At 43.1% G+C, this 8409-nt stretch overlaps 1 pseudogene; it reads right to left on the minus strand.

The window, feature by feature from the left end:
* Positions 1 to 6249: 6249 nt before the first annotated feature.
* On the minus strand, positions 6250 to 7593 carry LOC102760640 (annotated as a pseudogene).
* Positions 7594 to 8409: the final 816 nt, after the last annotated feature.

Consider the following 8409-nt stretch of genomic DNA (forward strand, 5'->3'; position numbering starts at 1 on the left):
CACCAAGGTTGCAGGTTCAGTCTCGGTCAGGGCACATACAAGAATCAACCAGTGAATGCATAAATAAGAGGGACAACAAACCAATGTCTTTCTCTCTGTCTCTCTGCCTCTCTTCCTCTCTCCTCCAAAATCAATAAAAAAAAAAATTGTGAAAAATAAATAGATTTGTTAAAATACTTAAAAATTCTTCAAGAAATAGAAACTGGCATATCTTGAGCCAGATTGCCTTGGTTGAAACCCAGCTCTGCCACTTGCTGGTTGGGTTATTTAACATCTGAAGAGTGAGCATAATGGTAGTACATAGGTAGGATTACATAATGTCTTGAGTGTGGGTTCTGGCATTGGATTCAAATCTTTATCATTTCTTTGCTGTCTAACCTGAAGTTTATTTAACATTTCTAAATCGCAGTTTACTCTTCCGTAGTCCAAGGTTAATGATAGCACCTGCCTCTTGAGACTGTTGTATAGTCTATGATTTGCATGTAAAGCATTTACCACAGTGCCTGAAACACCTTAAGTGCTAAACACATGATAGATATTCTTAGGAAGACACATAGCAGCATCAAAATTGATGAACTAAAACTCACATATGTAAAGCAATGTAGCTCCTCTGACTTTCCTGTGTTGAGGGGGCGAAGATAAAACTCATCATAGGTCAATGTCTCTTCCAGTTTTCAGATAGTTTCTTCCAGATTACTTTCCATTTTCTTTTATTGGTAAATGGACAGTCTTGGTGGATTCCTCTCCCTGCCATGTCCCTCTTGGGCACCCTCCCTTCCTCCTCTTCCCTGTGTCTGGTTGCTCTCTGGGTTCAGAGAGAAGCTGTTTGACCTACTGGCAGCCGGAGAGATGTATGTCCTAAGACAGATTTTCCTTTGCTGGTTCCCACTGAACTCTGATGTATAACTCATGCCATCTCATCCCTTCTTTTAATCCTCACCCGAGGATATGTTTATTGATTTTAGAGAGAGGAAAGGAGAGAGACACAGAGAGAGACAGAGACATCAATGTGAGAGAGAAACATTGATCAGTTGCCTCCCGCACTTGCCCCGACTGGGATTGAACCTGCAATCTAGGTATGTGCCCTGACTGGGAATCGAACCCACAACCTTTTGGTGCAGGGGATAATGCTCAACCAACTGAGCCACCCGGCCAGGGCACCACCTCATCTTTGAATGTCTGCTTCTGTCCTTTCTGCAAATGCTTTTGTCCTTTCTGTTGCTGGTGCTTTTGTGGCTCGTGTAGCTTGTGACCCGTTTTTCAGTTAAGGGAAATTCAAGATGGTTGCTCTTGTAAAAGGTCTCCATCGTGTCCCATTGGTGCCTGAGCCCCTCTTCATGCTCACTGTTGTGGATGACCTCATGTGACCCAGTAGCATCATTCCCTTGAGAGTAGCTTATCTTGTCTTGCAGTTTGAACAGAATGGCTGTTTGAATGAGGGGAGCTAACAATCTTGGGGTTTAATTACAACATGCTTCTCATAAATTGTGGAAGGTTACAGCAAGAAAAAGAAAGGCTTTTCCCTGTCTTTACACTGAGAAATATGCTTTTCCTCCTCAAAGTGATGAATGCTGTTGATTAGGCAGGATAACACAACATATCGGAAATAATATTGACATCAGTTTAATATTTTAAAAAATTATCCTTATTATTTGAATTTGCTATAGAAAGGGATCATTACAAAGTAGAAAAATAATATTTGTAATTCCACCTCCAGGAAATAATCCTTGTTCATAATGTTTTCTAGCTGGGTGCTATTTGGGTGATCTAGCATAAGTTACTTTTCTATCTGATCCTCCGTTTCCTCCTCTGTTAAATGGGAATAGCTCCTCCTCCATTCACAGAGGGTGCTTTTTTTCAACCCTCACCTGAGGATATTTTCTCGATATTTTTCCATTTTCTAAAGAGAGTGGAAGGTAGGGTGAGGGTGAGAGGGGGAGAGGGAGAGGGAGAGGGAGAGAGAGAGAGAGAGAGAGAGACCATTCTAAGAGAGCCACATCAATTGGTTGCCCCCCGAATGCGCTCAGAGACCTTCAACTTAGGTACGTGCCCTTGACTGGGAATCGAACCTGTGACCATTTGGTGCACAGCTAAAGCTCTAACTACTGAGTTACCCAGCCTGGGCCATAGAGGGTTGTTTTAATTTAAGATGGCGTTTTTATTACAGAGGCAGTGATTATATGTAATTGGTGCTGATTCTATCTATTCCTGTCGTAGTACTCTATTTTTTGAATGTATATATCTTATTAGTACATTTCAACATTTGGTAAAACAAATATGATACATCTTTTAAAGTAACTTCTGCCAATTATAACTTGTTTGTTCTTTAAAATTAAACATTTCATTGGTATTTTCATTAAGATTGCCTTACTGTTTATGATATCAAACACTTTAATAAGCAGGGTTTTTTTTCTGGGCCTCAGTAATGCTTGGTAGTTTGCATCATATAAGATGTTTCACATTTCTTTAAAAAAATTTTTTTTATTGATTTTTAGAAAGAGTGGGAGAGGGAAAAAAGAGAGAGAGATAGAAACATTCACTGGCTGCCTCCTGCACACCCCCTCCTGGGGACCCAACCTGCAACCTGGGCATGTGCCCTGACTGGGAATTGAACCCACCATCTTTTGGTGCATGGGTTGACGCTAAACCACTGGCTACACTGGCCAGGCTCACATTTATTTTTGCTTAAATATACTTTTTATTGTATTACAGATATCTCCTATTATCCTCCCGCCCCTGCCCCTCCTCCCAGTGCCCACTCACCCCCCCAGGTCTTCACTATCCTATTGCCTGTGTCCACGGGCTATACATATCTATATATGTAAAGAGCCAGGGTCTGTAACGTCCAAAACCGAAGGCTCGACTGAACGCCAGGCTGCATGCACAGGGGGCTTAAATGCTGACCTCTCGGAGAGAGAGAGAGGTGGGGCTGATCACCAGCTGCTACAGCTGCTGGAGCTGCTGGTGAGGCCTGGAGAGGGAAGGCGGGTCTGATTCATAGCTCAGGCAGTGGATCAGACCCTGCTTCTCTCTCCAGGCCTCGCCAGCAGCCGAGTCTCTCTCTCTCTCTCAGAGAGGTCAGCAGTTTAGCCCGCTGGCCAGCAGCCTGGGGCGGCTATTGATCAGTCCTGGAGGCTCTGACTGGCATAAAAACTGACTAATCAGAACCAAATCTGAATGAACTGCGAGGAGCCAATGGCTGCCTAGGAGGTGGAGCTTTTGACACTGATGGGCATAGAAATTGACCAATCAGAACCTAATCTGGGTGAACTGCAAAGACAGAACCTAAGGTGGAGCCTGAGGAGGGGTTTTAAGGGCAACAGCTGTTTGGTGTAAGGTGGAAAAGAGCGGCTCAATTTTTTCGTGACCAGTTTGGCACTATAGTGCTTATAGCTGGCTATCAGTCCAGATATAGGGATTATGTGTTTTTTCTGCCAAGAGCATCTCCTCCTGCTCCTCCTGACTGAAAAAGGCTTTCCCCCTCATTTAAGCAATCCTATCCTATATAATCTATCTATACTAATAAAAGGGTAATATGCTAATTAGACTGGGCTGACTGGCCATCTTCCGGATGTCTGACTTACTTCTGGACAAAGCCATGGTGGTGGGGGCTGAGGCAGAGGCAGTTAGGGGCGATCAGGCCGGCAGGGGAGGGCAGTTCTGGTTCTGGTGCTCTCTGTTGGGGGGCCCAGTGTGAGTATTAGACCCAAGAGTTTTCAGTGACAACCCCCCACAGCTGAGATATCTCTCCAAAACCTCAGCTCCTCTGTGTGGGAGCCTGGCCATACTTTTCACACCTCCGCACTTCCTACCTCTATGTGGTCTCCACTTTCAGTCCTTCGTTATCAGGGTTCTCTCCAGCTAGTCTTAAATTGACTATTCAGGTTTTTGTGGGGTTTTTTGTGCGTGTGTTTGTGTGTCTGTTGTTTTTTTTTTTGTATTTTAGTTGTAATTCCAGTTTGGTCCTGGGATGGGTCTGTGAGCTCCACTTACTCTGCAGCCATTTTTCTTAAAACCTGACATTTCGTATGTTTCCTAAGCATTCTATGATTGTGGTGGTTGTATAAAATGGGGATTTTTCCTTGTTAAATTTCTGAACTGATTACTGGTGGTGTATAGGAAAAAAATTGTTGAGTTTCGTATATTTTTAAACTAGTTCCTTACTGACTTCTCCTACTAGTGAATTTTTATTTGATTAACTTAGGTTATCTATTTAGAAAAGCATCATCTGAAAATAGAGATTAATTTTCTCCTGTGTTTCTAAAATTTATCAATTAAAAATTCTTTGTCTTATTAAATTCACTAGAACTTCCAGAAAAATGTTAACTAATAATGAGCACACCTTTCTTGGTCTTGAGTTTAATGGGAATAGGCTATCGTATTTCATTATTAACTATAATATTGGCTATTTATATACAATAACTATTTTCTAACAGATTAAGAAGGTTTTCTTCTAGTATCAGGAAGCTTTTGTATTTTTAAAATATTGCATTTAATTATTTTTGATTTTTGTGTTTATTAAAGTAATTACTTTTTAATCTTCTGATGTATTGAAGTGACTAATTAATTGACTGGTATATTAACATGCTCCTGGATTAGCATGCTACTTATATTAATAGGGAGATTAGTTTGTGATTTCCTTTGTTGTGCTCCATTTGTTAGACTTTGGAATTGGTATTGCTGGTTTGAGAAAATGAATTGGGAAGTGTGCCATCTTTTTCTGTGATTTGGAACAGTCTAAATTATATGTGAATTATCTTTCCTTAAAGCTCTGGCAGAGCTCACTATAAATTGTCTAGACGTGGTGCAGCATTTGGAGTTATTTAGGCAGAAATGCCCATTTCTTCCATGGTTATTGGTATCCAGATGGACTACTTTCTCATCATTTCTGGGAGTTTATGGGTTTTTAGAAAATCATGTGTTTCATCGTTATTTTCAGAATTTTTAGCTTAGAGTGGTACATTTAAATTTCCTATGCCATTATAACATGCTCCTATATCTGTGCATAAAGCCCAATTTTCAATTTTAATGATTTCAGTGTGTTTTCTATGGTTTAAATCTATGAGGTGTTTGCCCATTTTATTGATATTTTCATAGAAATTAGCTGTAGATTGATCAAATCTATTGCTTTTATTTTCTAATAATTTCTATCTTCATATTATTATTAATTTATTTCTCCTGATCTCTTAGACTTTTCTTTTTTGACACTTTTTAAAAATTTTATTTTCATTTTCTATTTATTTTATTTTAACATTTTCTATTTTTAAAATACATAAACTTAAGGCTATGAGATTTTTTTTCTGAATATTAGTTTTCCTAATCATATCAATATTAATTTGTAGATTTAAAAAATTAGTTTTGATCCTCACCTGAGAATATGTTTTTGTTGGAGAGAGAGAGAGAGAGAGAGAGAGAGAGAAAAGGAAACATTGATGTGAGACAGAAACATTGATCAGTTGCCTCCCAGGGATCAAGCCTGCAACAAGTATGTGCCCTGACTAGGAATCGAACTGCAACTTATTTGGCGTATCGGATGATGCTCCGACCAACTGAGCTACCTGGCCAGGGCTAGATTTTGTTGTTTTTATAAGTTTAAAAACTATTCTATCATGGCATTTTTAAACTTTTGTAAAAATTGAGTATTATTTACAGACATTAAAATGCAGTATCTGAAGTGTACAATTTGATTTTTTTTTTTAAAGGGAAATATATATTTATTCCAAGATTTGTGTACTCGGATTTTTCAGTGCCCTGTCTTTTGTAGAGCCTGAGTGGTGACAATGTGCTAGGGGCTGCTGTGTTTCCTGGCATGAGCTCCCATTCTCTGAGGGTCCTGAGAAGGACAGTGGATTAGTCCTGGAGCCATCATGAAAGGAGGAGGTGGCGCACTGGGTGGAGCATGTGTGGCTCCAAACCTGAGGGTGGGCCCGGACAATGCCAGGGTGTGGCGGCAGGGCAGTGTTCACCAGCTGGAGGGCCACTGCGGGGTAGATTGCAACCTTCCTAATGCCGCGACCCTTTAATACAGTTCCTCATGTTGTGGTGACCCTGAATTTCATTGTTACAAATTGAACATAATTAAAGCATAGTGATTAATCACAAAACAATATGTAATTATATATGTGTTTTCTGATGGTCTTAGGTGACCCCTGTGAAAGGGTTGTTTGACCCCCAAAGGGGTCGCGACCCACAGGTTGAGAACCGCTGTGGTAGAGGCTTCTTCTGTTGCAGGAGGAAGAGAAGGAGCTCCTAACAGCCCTGAAACGGCCTTCCCCATTTCATGTTGAGTCCATGCCATTGACAATGAACTTGGTAAAGGACTTCTCCCCGGCCACTTCTGCAGCCTGCCTTTTGGCACATTGGATGAAAGCACACAGCTCTCTGTGCACCATGGCGATCGTCCGCATCTCTCCAGACTGGATGAAAGCACACTGCTGTCTCTGTACAACAGTGATCACCGGCTCTCTCCAAACCGGTAGAAATGATTTCTGAGATCTGTCTCAGTAGTGGTATCGCCCAGACCACCAGCATATAGTGTGGTGAGAGTCTTGTCCTCTGGTGGGTCCAGACGAGGCATTGTTGAAACCCGCTATAAGAGCTTACCTGCCACAGGGTCTTGAGTCCATAATACTGGTTTTTAACGTTCTGATCAGCAAGGGGGGCCATCTGGATCCATAGGCTTCTCAAGTCTGTGTGGACACTCCTCTCATTTCTTACATCCTCCTTTCACCCAGAAAGTGCAAATGTGGGTTTGGTTCCTTTTGTAGTAGGGTGTGGCCCCGGCCAGTGTGAGCAGCATGTTGCTGGTGGACGTGGCTTTCCCCAGCATGCCAACTGGCCGTGTTCCAGAAGAATTAGAAATCTCCCTCTCCATTGTCTGTGTGTAGTATCACTTGTTGACACCTGGCTTTGGCATGTCATCCTTAAAGACAACCCTGCATCAGGAACCGGGATGGGCGAGCTATGCTCTAGATCAGTAATTCTCAACCTGCGGGTCGCGACCCCTTTGACGGTGGAACGACCCTTTCACAGGGGTCGACTAAGACCATCCTGCATATCAGGTATTTACATTATGATTCATAACAGTAGCAACATGACAGTTATGAAGTAGCAACAAAAATAATTTTATGGTTGGGTCACAGCATGAGGAACTGTATTTAAAGGGCCAGAAGGTTGAGAACCACTGACCTAGATTCAAGAGGCCGGTCTGACAGATATTCTTCAATTTACTACAGGTTTGGCACAGGTCAGTCTTCTCAAAATGCACGTGGACCCCAGGGCACCAGCGACACTCTGTGAATGGCCTGGCACAGATTTTGCATTCCTTCCCAAACCTTTCTTTGGTTATTCAGATATATGCATTTTCTCCAAGACACACCTGGCCAAGAATGGCGAAGCCTGCATCCTCCCAGCTCTGCCTGTTATCGGTGCTGGAACCAGAGGCTGCCACCTTGAGAGCTTCTGAGGCCCCAGTGGGTTTCAGGTTGGAAGAGAACTGCCCCAATCCCATCAGGCCCTAGGCTGGTTCCTAATTAAGGTTTCTATTGAAGTAAAGTTTACACACAGTGAAATGCACCTATCTTAATTGTACAATTTGATGAGTTTTGACAATTTGTGTAACCAACACACCAAGCAAGATACCTAACTTCCCACTCCTGTGAATGTTCCCTTGTACCCTTTTCAATCAGTTCCCTGCTCTGGACAACTACTGTTATAATTTCTATCACCACAGTCATTTTGTCAAGTCATGAACTTCATATAAACGAAATCACACAGTGTATCCTCTTTCATGTCTGGCATTCCCCCCTCAGCATAATGCTTTTTATTATTTTACTAGAGGCCTGGTGCACAAAATTTGTGCACGGGGGGAGGGGGGCATCCCTCAGCCTGGCCTGCAACAACACCAGCATCCCGCACCCTGGCCGGCCTCTGGCCAGAGGCCTGCCCACCCGCCCTCCATCCCTCCCTCCATGGGCTGGGGCATGTGAGATACTGGGGCTCGTCACTGGGGTGCTGCCACCCCAGCATCCTGCGTGCCCCGGCTGGCTTCTGACCAGAGGCCTGCCAGCCCTCCCTCCCTCCCTCTGTGGGCTAGGGCATGCAAGATGCTGGGGTTCATCGCTGGGGTGACACCGCCAACGTCCAGCACCCCGGCAGCTATGGGAACCTCCATCTTTGTGATGAAGTGACAGTTAATTTGCATATTACCCTTTTATTAGATAGGACTAGAGGCCCAATGCATGAAATTCATGCAAGAGTAGGCCTTCCTTCCCCTGGCTGCTGGCACCGGCTTCCCTCTGGCACCCAGGATTTGGGCTTCCCTGGCAGCCCTGGCTTCGTCCGGAAGGTCAACATCCCTGCCACCCACCCCAGTCCTTCACCACTCTATTGTCTGGTCTATGGGTTATG

This window comes from Myotis davidii, unplaced genomic scaffold (assembly GCF_000327345.1).
Source record: "Myotis davidii unplaced genomic scaffold, ASM32734v1 scaffold97, whole genome shotgun sequence".
In the NCBI taxonomy this organism is placed as follows: Eukaryota; Metazoa; Chordata; class Mammalia; order Chiroptera; family Vespertilionidae; genus Myotis; species Myotis davidii.